This window comes from Hipposideros armiger, unplaced genomic scaffold, assembly GCF_001890085.2.
Source record: "Hipposideros armiger isolate ML-2016 unplaced genomic scaffold, ASM189008v1 scaffold_13, whole genome shotgun sequence".
Taxonomy (NCBI): Eukaryota; Metazoa; Chordata; class Mammalia; order Chiroptera; family Hipposideridae; genus Hipposideros; species Hipposideros armiger.
Window position 1 is genome coordinate 3,740,564 of NW_017731363.1, and position 16,230 is coordinate 3,756,793.

Genomic DNA, 16,230 nt, shown 5'->3' on the forward strand with positions numbered 1-16,230 from the left:
GTTCTTAACCATCGTGCCACTCGGCCGACCCCACTGCTTTAATTATGTGTTTGCCTTTTTCAGTGAGAATTTTTTCTTTGTGATATTTTCTTATTCATATTTTTATTTTTTTTCTAATTCTTAAAGAAGTCCCTTTAACATTTCTTGTAATACTATTTTGTTGGTATAGTGGACACTTTCAAGCAGTTAAGCATGACCCTATGAATTGTTGAAATCAGTGACCAGAAACTAGTGCGTGGTGATCTATTTCTACAAAAAAGTAATCCAACCCTGAAATACTATTAGCAGCTATGCAGTGCTTTGAGCTTTAAATTTCTTAAAAGTTTGTTTAATAAGTTAAAGCATTTTAATGAAAAAATCAAATTAAATATTTTTCCTAACTCTTCTATTTAAAGCATTGCGTTCTAGGCATGGCATTATAAAGTATAGTTAAACCAAATATCTGTTTAAGAAAAATCTGTTGTCTACAAAATGCCAGGCATTCTGCTAGGCACTGGCAAAAATCAGTAAGATGCAATTTCTATTTTTTTGAGGAATATAGTCTAGCATGTGTAAATGAACAAATGTAAGATAATGTTTTTGTCAGAAAGCTTAAAATATGGTTTGGGAGAGGTAAACTTGAGAAAAGATCATAGTTGAAATGATATTGTGAAACCTCCCTTTTCATTTTTTTCAATAGCTTCTCCATTAAAGGCTGCTTAGGAACAAACTCATGTCCGTAATAAAGAAAAATGCTTTTTCATATTATCTTTAAAATCAGTTTGTTGATATCCACAAAATATATTGCTAGAATTGGGAATGCATTGAATCTGGAGATCAAGTTGAAAAGAATATTGAGTTTTCCAATCCATGAAAACAGAATCTCGCTCCATTTATTTAGATCTTTGATTTTTTTCAAGAGTTACGTAATTTTTGCATACAGATCTTGCAAATACAGTATTAGATTTATACTCAAGTACTTTTTTTTTCCTTTTTGTGATAATGTGAATGGAAATCTGTTTTTTATTTTAAGTTCTAATTGTTCATTGGTGGTATAAGACAAGCGATTGATTTTGCATATTAACCTTGTACCGTGTGACCTTGCTAGAATTGCTTTTAGTTCCAGGAGTCTTTGTTTTGTAGATTTTTTTTTTTTGAGGATTTTCTTCATAGACAATCATGGTATCTGCAAACAATAGTTTTATTTCTTCTTTCCCAATCCATATACTTTCATTTCCTTTTCTTGTCTTATTAGTTACAACTTCCAGTACAATATTGAATACAAGCGGTGAGAAGGGGACATCTTTGTTTTGTTCTTGAGCTTAGTGGGAAGGCATGCAGCTTCTCACCATTAAGTATGATATTTTATTAGCTGTAGGGTTTTTGGTAGATATTATTTATCAAGTGGAGTAAGTTCCCTGTATTCCTAAAAGTTGCTGAGTTTTTATCACAAATGGGTGGATTTTTGTCATGCCTTTCTGCATCAATTGATATGATCATGTGATACTTCTTCTTTAGTCTGTTGATGGTGGTAGACTACATGAATTGATTTTAGAATGATGAACCAGCCTTTTACACCTGGGATAAATCCCACTTGGTCATGGTATGTAATTATATTTATACACTGCTGGATTTGATTTGCTAATATTTGTTGAGGATTTCTATATCTATGTTCATGAGAAATATTTGTAGTTTGCCTTCCTTTTTATATCTTTATCTGGTTTTGTTAGTAAGGTAATATTGGCCTCACAGAGTGAGTTAGGTAGGAAGTGTTCCTCTGCTTCTGTTGTCTGGAAGAGATTATAGAGAACTGATGTAATTTCTTCCTTAACTGTTTCGTAGCATTCACCAGTGAAACCATCTGGGAAGACTTCAGTTTCTTCCATAGATATAGGCCTATTCAGATTATCTATTATTCTTTGTGTCAATTTTGATAGTTTGTATCTTTCAAGGAATTGGTCCATTTTTCTAAGTTATCAAATTGGTTGGCATAGATTAGTTCATACTATTCATCTATTATCCTTTTAATGTCCATGTGATTGGTAGTGATAACTCTTCTTTCATTGCTGATAATTGTCTTTTTTTCTTAGCTTGGTTAGAGATTTATCAGTTTTATCGATCTTTCAAAGAAGCAGCTTTTTTCATTGATTTCACTATTGAGTTTCTGTTTTCAATTTCATTGATTAATGCTGTTATATAATTTTTATTCTTTCCTTCTCTTTACTTTAGGCTTAAGTTGTCCTTCTTTGTTTATTTCCTATGGTAGAAGCTTAGGTTATTGATTTGGGGCCTGTTTTCTTTTCTAATATATGCATACAGTGTTGTAATCTTCAAGCACTGCTTTTGCTGCATCACAAATTTTGATTTATATTTTCACTTAGTTGAAAATATTTTTAAATTCCTCTTGATTTCATCTTTGAACTATGTGTTATTTAGAAGTGTGTTGTTTAATGTCTACAGTTTGAGATTTTCTAGCTATCTTTTTGTTATTAATGTCTAGTTTAATTCCATTGTGGTGTGAGAGTATACTTTGTGTGATTTTTATTCTTTAAAATTTGTTGTGTTTTATGGACCAGGATTTGGTTTGTCTTGATGAATGTTCCATGTGAGCATGAGAATATTTATTCTGCTGTTGTTGAATGAACTGTTGTTGGATGAACTATTATGCAAATGTGAAGTAGATCCAGTTGATTGATGGTGCTGTTTAATTCATCTATATCCTTAACGCAATTTTTGCTTGCTGGATCTGTCAGTAGCTGAAAGGGGGTTGTTGAAGTCTCCAACTATGATAGTGGATTTGTCTATTTTTCTTTGTAGTCCTATCATTATTTGCTCTCTTGTTTGGTGCATACATATTAAGGATTGTTATGGGGTGTTTGTTTTTTTTGGATAATGTATCATTGTGTGATGCCCCTCATTATCCTTGATGATTTTCCTTGTTCTGAAATCTGCCTTGTCTTAAATTGATATAGCTACTCCAGCTTTCTTTTGATTAGTGGTATATCTTTCTTCATCCCTTTGCTTTTAATTTATCTGTATTTTCTATTTAAAGTATTTTTTTTAAAATCCACTCCGATATTCCCTTTTAGTTGGTATATTTAAGCCATCTACATTTAAAGTGATTATTAATATATTTGTATTAATATGAGCCCTGTTTGTAACTTCTCTGTTTAGTATACTTCTTGTTTTTAAAAATAGTTCCCTCTTTTTCTGCCTTCTCTGATTTTAATTAACCATTTTTATGAGTCTGTGTTCTTTTTTGTTTTAGCGTATCTAGTATACTTCTTTTTAGAAGGGTTTTTAGTTGTTGCTGTAGAGCTTGCAGAATATGTTTACAACTTATCTAAATCTACTATCAGATAAGTCTGTTGCACTTCTCAGTTGTACAGGTACCTGATACCAGAATTTTCCCAGTTCCTTCCTCCTATCCCTTACATATCCATGCCATTCATTTCACTTATCAATGTGCTGTAATCAGCGAATACATTGTTACTGTTATTATTTTGAACCATTATCTATTAAGAATAATAAAAATATATTTTATTTTACCTTTATTTATTCCTTCTCCAGTGTTCTTTTTTTCTGTGGCTAGATCTGACTTGATGATGTAGATCATGTTCCTTCTCTCGGAAGAACTTTTTAAAACAGTTTTTACTGGACAGGTCTACTGGTGACAGATTCCCTCATTTTTTGTTTATCTGAGAAAGTCTTTACTTCTCGTTCACTTTTGAAGGATGATTTCACTGAATACCTTCTAGTTTTTTCATTTCTTTCAACACTAAATATTTCATTTCATGGCTTCTGACAAGAAGTTGGTTATACTTATCCTCGTTTTCTGTAGGTAAGATGTTTTTCTTTCTGGCTACTTTTTGTGTTTGGTTTTCTGTAGTTTGAATATGATATGTTTAGGTGTATTTTTTGGTATTTATCTTGCTTGGTGTGCTTGAGCTTCCTGGATGTGTGATTTGGTGTCTGTCATTAATTTTGTAAGATTCTCAGTCATCATTCCTTCAAATATTTCTTCTTTGTCTCATTCTTCTCCTTCTGGTATTCCAGTTACACCTTTTGTAATTGTCCCATAGTCTTGGATACTCTGTTCTGCTGTTTAAAATTATTTTTTCACTTTACATTTTAGTTTGGGAAGTTTCTGTTGACATATCTTGCAGTTCACTGATTCATTCCTTGGCCATGTCCAGTCTATTGATGGGTCCGTTAAAGCATTATTCATTTTTGGGCCAGCTGAGTGGCGCGTTGGTTAAGAGCTGGGTTGGGACGCCAGAGAGCCCCGGTTCGGATCCCACATATGAGGGCCAGTGACACTGCCCTCTACAGCTAAGATGCTGAACAGCAGCTCAACCTGGAGCTGGGCTGCCGTGAGTTGCTGGCGACGGCTAGGCTGCAGCCCCTGTGGCAGTGAGTTGCCATGGGCTACCGTATGTAGCCAGCAGCCAGTGTGAACGGCCAGCAGCCAGCGTGAGTGGTCGTCCAGAAGCCGGCAACTGATCTGCCTCGCCCGGAAAGAGCACAATGATGGTGCCAACTTGGGCCAGTGAAGCAATGTCCTCCACAACTAGACTGAAGAACAAAACGACAGCAACTTGTCTATTCCCCTTCCCCGATTCCCCAGCGCTGTTCCCATCCCCCCAATTCCCTAATAAAAAAATGTTTAAAATAAAAAAAGCATTATTCATTTTTTTCTTATAGTGTTTTAATTTCTAGCATTTTCTTTTCATTCTTCTTTAGAGTTGTGTATGCTTACATTACCCATCTGTTCTTGCATGTTGTCTACTTTGTCCATTAGAACTCTTAACATAGTAATCTTTGTTATTTTAAATTTCCTATCTGAAATTATCCCCAATAATCCCCAAATCTGTGCCATATGTGAGTCTGATTCTGATGCTTGCTTTGTCTTTTCACACTGGTTTACTTGCCTTTTTAGCACGCTTTTTAATGTTTTTTAAAAGACAGAAACCGAAGTACGTAGTACTTTAGCATAAGGTTTTATGTTAATTTGGCTAGGAGCTGGGCTGGGCTGTGTTTAATGTTTATTGTAGGTGTAGGTCCCATAGGCTTCAGTTTCCTCTAGTGGCTTTATTTTTTTCTTTATTTTTCTCCCCTGTTATCTTTGGTTTTCCCTAAGAACTCCTTTTTAAATAGAGTCTGTTTCTTGCAACTCTTTCACTTGCAATCGAGTGTTACTGTACTGGATCCCTGGTGACAGACATGCTGGTAGAATGTGGTAGAGGGGAAGTATTCTTTATTTCTTAGTCTTTCCCCCCACATCCTCTTTTTCAATGAAAGAAGAGGGCTAGAAGGGGTTATAGTTGGCTAATTTCCCCTCTCCCAGGACAACATATAAGGGTCTGGTAAATTTTATCTTGGATTGTTGGCCTTTGTTATAGAGAACATTCTAGGCTTATTTCCAAGCTGTTCCTTTTTCCCTTACCTAAAAGGGAGAAGATTTTTATTAGATCACCCTGGACGTATGTCAAGATTGTTACTTCTTTCTTTCTTTTACCCAAAAGGGAAGGAGATAATTTTTGGATCTTCATAGTCAGAACCTGGTGAGGTTTTTGGAGGTGAAGCTACAAGATTGTGGAGACCCTCCTAAGATTGGGCTGTCAGTTCTTACAAACCTTTGTCAAATTTCCCATTGAAATCTTCTTCCTAGTGTATTACTGCAGCACCTTCTGCTCCAGATATCTTAGGTTTGAGTGTCTGGATTTGCCTCTCCAGGTTTCAGGAGTTCAGTTTGCCCTGTGTCCTCAATTCTCTGATAAGCCTAGGAAAAGTTTTTGATTTTTAGCTTGTTCAGGTTTTTTTCTTGTTGTAAGGACAAGAGTGATGATATCCAGGCACTTTATGTGTTGGAGTGGAAACCTGAAGTCTTACATTTATGCTTTTAAATTGGATATATCTTGTCCAGTTTAAAAATAATGTTCAGCAAGAAGCTTTTAAGTTTTCTATGAACCATTTGCCTAGCTGAGATGACTCATTCTGTTATTTTCATCCCTTTGAATCTCAGATCTGTATATTTTCAAAGTGCTTAGTAAGAACTTTTTCAGAACAAAATATATGAAAAACAAGAATTCATGTAGTTCTATAAAATTGCTAATAACTTTATTTTTTGTTTTATCTGATACCGTCTATAAACCATGCTAAAGAAGTTTGGGGGATTATTTAACCTTCACTTAGGATTTTATCCCACTTATTACTGAAGAAGTAACTCAATTTTCTAAGGTGCTTTGAAATCTCTGCAGACTAATCACTGTTCAGATTTGAAAAACGAATGAGAATAAATGCCTGAGTCTTAATGTTGTCAGTGGTTTATTTTCAATTAACCTTGAAGAATGTAGTAATTATGAAATATAGATTTTGGTGACTTTAGCTTAATAGTATTAATTTCAGCATCTGTGTGACAGGACAGTTTGGCTCAACTGTGTTACTCAAGCAACTGAGAAACACTGTGCACTTTAAAGCCCTGTAATTTGATTACTTGCTAAAAAATTGCATTTGGGGAGACTTCAGGTCTTATCCTTTGAGAACAGTTGTAGCCAACCTTTGGAGATCAAGACATTGTAAATTGCATTAACCTTGCACCTTTTTGTTTCATTTTAAGTTTTATTTTTCTCACTGAATCTACTGTGAGAAACAGCCACTAAACCAAGAAACAAAAGAGCTGCATGACATTTAAGATTGCTTATGAGTTGTTAGCAAATTCATATTATGTTTATTTTAAGAAGTATTTTTCTCTTTTAGTTTTCCTAATTGTTTAAAATGAATATCTCTCTTTTGGAATTAAAGATTTGTTTGAAGAGGGAGAACTAAAATATTAAATAATATGAATGTTATTGTAATATACAAATAAGTTTTGTTTGCTCATTTATTCTGTTCTTTAGATTCCACATATAAGAAAGATCATATGGTATTTGTCTTTCTTAGTCTGACTTATTTCACTTAGCATTATAGTCTCACGGTCCACCCAAGTTGTTGCAAAATTAAATTTGCTTTAAAAATGGTGAGTTGGCGTTGTATCGTAAGGATTCGGTTGAAAATAATTATTTTTTTGCCATGTAATCATCTAGCTGTGGTTCGTTTAAGGTAAGATTCATTTGTCTAGCATAGTCTGAATTTGAGACAAAAGCCTTTCTGTAGGCTTTTGCTTAGAGACATTTCTTATAAAAGAAATAGGGCTATTAGGAGGAAATAGAGAGAGAAGAGCAGGCCTTCAGTAGTGTGGCACAGTCATGTTGTGCCAGGTTCTACCCACCCCCAACAGAATGGTGCGTGGTATCAGTGTTGCTCCACCTGAAATTAAGAAAACAAAACAAAACAACAACAACAAAAAAAAACTCTAGATCTATTATAACAATATCCTAGAAGAATCGCATAAGAATGAACAAAATGTATCAGTATTTTAGTCTTAACAGAAAAGCTTCCATGTGCTAATAATTTAACTGAAGATAATGGTCCACATTCAATAAATATGCATTTAATTTGAGGCCCCTGTTAGCAGGGACATGACTTCAAATTCCTAGGTAAGAGGGAGCAGGAGCGCCTCTTTCTTTGTCCTGATCTTGCTACTTCCTACTAAGTAAGATGGCGGCTCCCTGCGCAGAATGCCCTTTCGTTCATCACAGCATTCACCAGTACTGCTCGCCTGTTCCCTTTCCAGAGACTCTCAGCACTAGTCCCATGATTCTGGACATTCTCTTTTACTTTTTGTCACCACCAAAACTTATTGGCTGTCCATTAGCACAGAACCCCATTCCCATACTGCTTTGTACATCCCTCAGTCGCATCCTGTCTCCTCTCCCCCTGTCCCCGAGAGCTCCCAAACTGCCATTGGTAATTTCTCCCATGGCCTCAGTTTTGCTCCAGCCTCACAGTATACTCTGGCTTTCTGCCTCTGGGCTTCTCTGCTGCTGCCAGGCGGATGCCTGAGGTAGCCCGCACCCGGCACCAGTCTGCTACCCCTGCCTAACTATGCCTGGTAACCATGCCGCCTGCCTTTGAGCTCCTGGAGTACCGTGATTTCAGCCCCTCTTCAAATGTGTGCCCATGCTGCTTCCTTCACATGCAGCAGTTTTCCACTCTTTGCCTGGAGGACTCTATACAGTCTGATCCGGGTCTCTGCGTTAATCTCTGTCGGTGCCTATTTGTTTCCTTCTTGGGACTTAATTTAAATTTGCAATTGTATATTCACTTATCCTTTTTTATTGATTCTAAGATGTACATCCCCCCCTCCCCCCAACAAACACACACACATTTCTGAAATTGAGGCACTATCTTACACTGGATGTTTTGATTGCTTTTTGAATGGTAAGTAAAATAATGGTTTATCTTACCATTACCAATTGTGTCTTACATTTAATAAAATACTGCACTGTTAAGTATCTGTTTCCCCCAATTGATTGTGAGTTCCATAAGAATTCTGTTTTACTCACCAGTAGGAACAAGTGCCCAGTACAGTACCTGGGGACTGAATGACTAGTACTTGAATTAATGTCATTATCTATTTGGGAGATGATGACCCTAATACATCTGAAGATGAATCAGCCAATATATGCATGTGAATTTTTAATTCAGTTTCTGTGTTTAAGTCTTTATCTTTGGAGATTTATTTCTTCTGGAGCAATACTCTGAAGGGACTTTTAGATGTGTCTATTTTATTCTCCCATCTATGTAACTTGTCCCATTATCAATATATGTACATCCTTATTTAAGAGGAGTTACTCGTTATGTATGACAATGAATCCACGCAAGCTCTTATCAGGTATCAGCAGTTGTCTTTCATTAGTGGGAAGAGTGAAGAAGGATACTAAAGAATACCAGATTTACTAACTTTACACAGTTTTGAGGGCTTGAACTTTTTTATTTTACGTCATCCTCCAAGGAGTACAGTCACTGGTGTGCCTACTTCACTTCTTTTAAGTGAAAGAATAGCAAACAGGCACTATGAGTGACTGGAGTGCCTTAGGCCAACTCCTTAAAAGGGTTCAAGCTCTTCCATCACTGGAGGGAAGGTGTGGCTTTCAGTCCTTTGCATTTTCTAAATCTTACTATTGGGGACAGTAGTTGAGTCATGAGCGTTTTGCCTTTCGTTGTAACACTCGAGAGCCTGGTTGTAAAAACATCTGCTATGATAAGTCCTTCCTGATCTCTCATGGGCACTTCTGGGTCCTGCAGATCATATTTGTATCTATCCCCACACTCTTGTACCTAGCGAACACGTTCTATGTGATGCAAAAGGAAGAGAAATTGAACACGAAAGAGGAGGAACCCCAATTTGCCCAAACCGAAGGTGTCAGCATGGAGATGCACTTGCAGGAAATGGAAATCAAGAAGTTCAAGTATGGCATTGAAGAACATGGCAAGGTGAAAATGAGAGGGGGCCTGCTGCCAATCTATACCATTAGTATCTTCGAGGTGGCCTACCTGCTGCTCCTGTGCTACATTTTGGGGTTCAGCCTGAATGTGGTTTACACCTGCAAACGAGACCCCTGCCCACATCAGGGGGACTGCTACCTCTCTCGCCCCACAGAGAAAAGCATCTTTGTCTTTTTCATGCTGGTGGTATCCTTGGTGTCTCTTGCCTTGAACATCAAGTGATTCTCTGTCTGGTATCCTTGGTGTCTCTTGCCTTGAACATCAAGTGATTCTCTGTCTTATTCAAGGGCATTAAGGATCACGTGAAGGACCCAAAGAGTGAGCCTTACCACCACACATCTGATCAGCCAACCCCCTCCAGTGGCTCCTCACCAACCCTTCATCTCTCTGGCACATCCCCTCCCAGGGACAAACTGGTTCCTGGGGACAGAAACAAGTTCTTCCTGCTGTAGTTACATACAACAAACAAGGAAGTGAGCAAAACAGTGCTAAGGACAACACACAGCAAGATCGAGTGCAGCAGGCCGGAAGCACCATCTCTGACTCAGATGCACAGCCTTTGATTTCCCTCATCAAAGCAGAGTTCTAAAAAATCCTACTTACTAGGCATTAGCCATTGTAGACCAGCAGCCATTCTGCAGAGCCAGCAGTCATGCCAGCAGCAGTGTAATGACCTAGAGATCTAGGCACACGCTTGGTTGTTAAAGAAAAGGAATGTGCAGTAGAAAGTGTGCTTTTGTTCCAGTGGAGGCAGTACTCAACAAGCGTAGTTGTTGAGGCTTAGCCGACACAAAGACATTAAACTACCAGGGTTCTTTTGGGGTGTCTGGAATAGGAGGATGGAGAGAGAGGGATTAACAGAGGTACATTTTAGTCTTTAAAGTGGCTGACTCGAACTTACATTCTAAATAAAAGTTGCATGAGGTGATACGTAAGTAAGACTTTTTTCTCTCCCATACTCCCTGAGAATGGTTCAGTGTATGTGAAAGTGATAAATGTTTGCTATGTATTGGTACAAACAGATGTGGTATAAACTCATGAACATAGATTTTAAAATAATGCACACACACTGTTTAAATCTGAGCCTTTCTCATGGATTTTGTGGTGTGGGCCCAAATGATGTTTACATTACATAATTCCTACTGTGAAAGTAAAGCACTCTTTCCCCCCCCCCCCTCTAAACTCCCTGCCCCATGTTTCCTATTATGGACACTGGTTCTGTTCATTATTATTTTTTTCTGTTTTGTAGAAGGATGTCACAAATGATTTCCTTTTCTGAAATGGTAGTTGTCGATGCATGAATGATAGAATTTAGTATTAATCAGCATTCATTAATGTAAGAAACTTAAAGGAAATGCTTAGAGCTGGACTAGTACATGTTCTTAACATGAATTTGACAGTAACTGATAGTTCTTGGCTTTATCCTAGTTAATAAACCCTACTTAATAAACAGTATTGCAGAACTTGTATTCTGTTATGAGTTTGGCAATCTGTCTTTTGGGGTGACCCAACATTTTTGCTGTTTGTAATAAGATTTTATTTGGAATGCAAAATAGGTTAAAAGAGGTTTGAGTATTACCCATGTAGCTAATTTGTTTTAAATATATACTAGAGAAATCAAAACATTGCTTCAAATGCCTTTTTAAAAGCTCTTCATAGATGATTGGTGAAAATCCTGAGCTTAATACTTTGTTATTGCACGAGAGCTACATAAACAGTTGTGTACCATGAGAAATACTAATTTAACATTTCACATTAAGCTACTGTCATATTCAGCTTTATTGCATGCAGTGTAGACCCTTGTCCATCATATATTCTAGAGAGTGTTCTTTATTCAATGAAATTTTAAGAGAGCAACCCACACGCCTGCCTCTGAGGGCTCCTGGCTGCACTGATCTGTCCGAGTCTTTTGAACTCTGCATTGGTATGTCTTAATCTAAGCAAAACACGCTAGAATCAGATGCGTAGAAATGGAATTGTGATGACTACCTTACAGAAGGTTTTAGTATTAGCATCTTTAATTATATGTAGCAGGATCACATATATACCCACTACTTCTAAATGTGCAAAAAAACGTAGCTCCTTTTTCTCTTTTAACAGATCTGCTCTTCATCAGAAGCTTCCTCCCACTCCACAGGGTACCGGGGGAAGGAAAAGATAGGGACAGCTTAAACTTGAAACCTGCCAATCCACAGCATCCTGCTCTGACAGTTCATTTGGAAAACCCAGTCTCGGTTTAATGAGATTTCAGATTTCCTTCTCACAAGCCTTTTTGTGAGGAATAATCACAGTTATGTTCATGGAAGGTGTGTTTGTTTCAGGCACTGCAAAATTTCTGAAACTTGGGAGTCAAATTGGATACTGCTGCTTTCCTGTTTCACATTCATTTTCACATACTGTTTGTTTTCTTAAAATTTTTCTCTTGAGATAATTGTAGGTTCACATGCAAGTTGAAGAAATTGCCTTCTATTCCTAGTTTGCTGGGATTTTGTTTTTTTGTTTTTAATTACAAATGGGTGAGGAATTTTGTCAAATTCCTTTACTGCATTAATTGATATAATCATATGATTTTCCTTCTTTACCATGTTGATACAGTTTTCAGATGTTGAATCAGCCTTGCATATCTGGAATAAATTCAACTTAGTCATGCTATATAGTTTTTACACACACACACACACACACACACACACACACACACACACACATCGCTAGATTTGATTTGCTAATATTTTGCTGAGAATTTTTGTGCCTGAGTTCATGAGATATATCAGCCTATAGTTTCCATTTTTTGGTGCTTGCTTTGTCAGGTTTTGAGATCAGTATATTATTAGTAGCCTCATAAAATGAGTCAACATGTGTTTCCTTTTCTTCTAATTTCGGGGAGAGATTGTATAAAGTTGATGTTGATTCTTTAAGTGTTTGATAGAATTCTCCAGTGAACCTATCTGAACATGAAGATTTCTTTTATTGGGAACTTTTAAATTGCAAATTCAATTTACTTAATTATGCAACTATTTGTTTATTTCATCTTGGTTAAGTTTGGGTAGTTTGTTGTTTTCAAGGAATTGGCCCATTTCTTCTAAGTTGTCACATTTAGGAATGTAGAGTTTGTACCATTCCCTTATTTTTTTAATGGCTGTAGGATTGGAGGATTCTCCCCTGTTTCTTTCCTGATAGTGATGATTTTTGTCTTTATTAGTGTTGCTAGAGGTTTACCAATTTTATTAATCTTTTTGCAAGAACCAGGTTTTGCTTCATTGATTTTTCTCAATTGCTTTCCTGTTTGAAATTTCATTGATTTCTGCTTTTATGTTTATTATTCCCTTTCTTTTTTATTTGAGTTCACTTTCTTTTTCTAGTATTGAGGTAAGAATTTAGGTAATCGATTTGAGACTTTTCCTCTTTTCTAATGTGTGCATTTAGTGCTATAAATGTCTCTCAGTACGGCTTTAGCTGCATCCCACATATTTTAATATAATGTCTTCTCATTAAGTTCTATGAAATTAAAATTTCCTTTGAGACTTCCTCTTTGTATGATGGCTGCTTTGAAATCCTTGTCAGATAATTCTGACATCTCTGTGTTAGCCTCTCTTGATAGTCTTTTCTCATTATGTTGAGGTTTTCCTGGTTCTTAGTATGATAAACGATTTTCTATTGAAACCTTGACATTTTGGATATTATGCCATTAGACTTCGGGTCTTATTTAATCTTTTGTTCTATCTGGCCTTTTTTGACACTGCTGGGTGGGGACAGATGGGGATGGTACAGTAGTTCAGTTTCCTCAGCCCGCCTCTGTTGACACCCAAGGGCAAGGAGAGGCCCCTTAGGGACAAAACGCCATGCGCTCTGAGTCCCCCTGGAAACTTGGCTTTGGTGATTCCGGAATGCCCAAAAGTAGCGCAGGTGGAACTTTCTCCCTGGTAGTAGGAATAAGGGTAATAGCATTCAGCTCATGTTCTGAGCATTTTACTGGTAACCTCTCATTTAATCCTAATAGCAACCTCAGAAATAAGTGGTATTACAAGACTCAGTTTTCACAAAAGGAAATTGAAGCACCGAGGTCACTTAACTAGTGTTTGGCGGAGCCAGGGTTCAGATTCAGGCAGTTTGGCTCTAGATCTGAAGTTTTTACCCTTCTTCTGAAAGTGTGACAACCTTTGAGTTTCACTTGGCTTTATTATTTGTTTGAAATCAAGATTGTGTCTGAAAGAAGTGCTTCTGGGCTTCAAAAGGTATCACATATTTAAATGTAATTATAGCATGTTTCTAATTAGGAATACTTTTTGTTTTCTTATCAAATTACATAGATCTGGCAACAGGAGTATGAAAAATAACTAGTACTTATATTTTATACTGCTTGGAGTATAGTCCTTTACTCAGATTTTTTATTTGTTTCTAAGAGTAGGAAATAATGATTTTTTAAAGAAATTTCTGCCTTTTTTGTTCAGTTGTTTAGGACTCAGAAATTAATGAGATCATTTTTTTATTATGTATATCTATCACATTTATTTACACATTTGTGATATTTTCTATTGTTTTAGGTGCCTTTTTGTTCAAATACAGGTAGTAGAATAACTAGAAGCACATGATTCACAAGTCATTATCTATTTATTATCCATGCCATTAGATTTAAATCCTAGTTCAGGGCCTTATTATAAAGCAGTTATGATGTAGCCAAGTTCCTCTGTTCCGAAAAGATTCACTACACTTTACCTTGCTTTTTCAGTGAAAATGTTTAAATTTTCCCATTCATTTAAAATGTGGAATCAAGTTTCATTTGCATACATATTCTCTGTGCTTGGTAGTATAATCTAACAGTTTGTTCTATTCCTTATAAACAGTGTTGAGTAAAGAATTTTTGCCATGTTTTCTTAGAGAATAATGTATAATTTCTCCTAAAGTCATCCATTAATTTGCATTTTTATACCATTGGTTCTTAAGTTTCCACAGGCACTTACCCACTGTGATTTATCTGAAGCAAGTATCTTTTTTCGAATTCATATTGGTTTATCATCCATGCCATTTAAATGCATTCTTTGTTGATATAGAAAGACTTTGTTAGTTCTAGCTCAAGGGGTAACCACAGGAGTGAGCTTTAAAACTTGAAATTCATTAAGCAGACATTTGTTAAAGCACTTGCTGTAGTGAGTCCTGGATGTTTAGGGTGAAAAGCAAGAAGGAGCATGATTGATGATTGTAGAGAGCCCACATTCTACAAGGGAAAGGCTCTTGATAGCTAGTGATAGGGAATGTGGTCTCTGCCCTTGAGGGGTTCACAGGCTGTCAGAAAATGAAAATGTCAACAAACAGGCCATTCATTTCAAAACTCAGGCAGTTGGTCCTTTTAACAAGATAATATTTGTCTTGATTTTCTGTGACGTTTTTAGTCACAATAAAATTTACATAATCTCATTTCTGTGCCGGGTGTGTCTGTTGCCTCATTTCTTCTTGGTTTCTGTAAGATCCTTAAGCGGTGCTTAGAGCAGCTGAACTGCCTAAGTCACGCAGCCTGCTCTTTGGAGAGCCTTTGTGCTAGGTCTTAGGGGCACTGAGTTACAGGAAGCGCCTATACTCACGGATCCTAATATGGTCCGAGGTGGGAAGTGAGGCCGAATGGCCCGTCACAGATTCCAGTGCATATGTGTGAGAGCTCCGCAGGAGCTGTGGATAGGATTCAAGGGACCTTGACAAAGGAGGAGCACACAAAACAAGCTGGGGACCCTGCAGTGCTTCCCAAAGGAAGGTTTTGAGGAAGACAAAAAGAATTAAGTGGAAGTAGCAGGGTTGGCTTCTTGTCATTTAGTAATAGTTAAAATATCACCTCCTCTGGTACTCCCTTACCCAAATAAACACTCTATTGAATTGCCCCGTTTTGCTTTCTTTAAGCGGTTACCATTATCTTCTTGTCTTCTTGTCTGTTATTTGTTGACTTATTATATGTCTCTTCAGAATGTAACTGCCACAAGAACAGACTCCCTTTGTCTTGTTTCCGGAGTATCCCCCGGTGCTTCAGCACAGTGCCTGTCACTTGGAAAATGTTTTGTTGATTGAGTAAATGAATGAATGGAGAAAGGATGAATGAATGGAGAACAGATAAATGCAAGTGCGTGAGACATCCAGTTAAGACACTGCAAATAATTAGGTGTGGCAGGAACGGGGTTATTTTTTCTTAAAAGTTAGGAGATAAAGCATGGAGTCAAAACTTTATCCCGGAAGCCTTGGAAAGCCGCCAGGCTGCATGATATGTAATACACCTTCCTTTTTCTCAATGTGGTGATTGACAGCAGAATATGGTTTAAGTATCTATTATGTGCGAAACGGATGACCTCAGTGAGGCCCTGGGAGAATATTATTAGAAGAAGGTTTTTAGCTAGAATGGTTCAATGATATTCTTGACGTCAAGTAACCAGACATACAAGAATATTGTTAGGTTTATAGTGTGCCTTGGCTAATAATTCTCTTGAAACATTGAACCACTTAAGCCTTATATTCTATGGTTCTTTGAAAGGCCTGGCCACTTTTGGGATTTTTGTCTTTCTCTTCCTCCTCCTCCTCTTTTTTCCTTAGCAGTCACGGTGGCATATATGAGCCATCCAAATTCCTTATGTGATGGTGGTAGAGATTTCCTCTTTCATGCCTGTGTAACAGTGTGACTTCAGCAGACATTTTCTACATACCTATCATGGAAGATAAGGTGCTGGGTACTTGAATATGAAGATAAACCAGACTTAGATCTTTCAAAAATATTACAGGCAGCTGATTTATGTGTGGTATTCCTCTCTTTGTATGATAAGAGAGAGTGAACCTGATGTTTACTAGTTTCCCCTACAATGCATAATATAAGATGTAATGAGGTTTCAC

The 16,230-nt window shown here is 36.9% G+C and overlaps 1 protein-coding gene and 1 pseudogene across 4 annotated transcripts in view; both read left to right on the forward strand.

The window, feature by feature from the left end:
* The window catches only part of CDKL5 (cyclin dependent kinase like 5), a 160,608-nt gene that overhangs the window by 58,814 nt on the left and 85,564 nt on the right, over positions 1-16,230 (forward strand). The window lies entirely within an intron of this gene.
* On the forward strand, positions 8,938-10,047 carry LOC109395195 (gap junction alpha-1 protein-like; annotated as a pseudogene).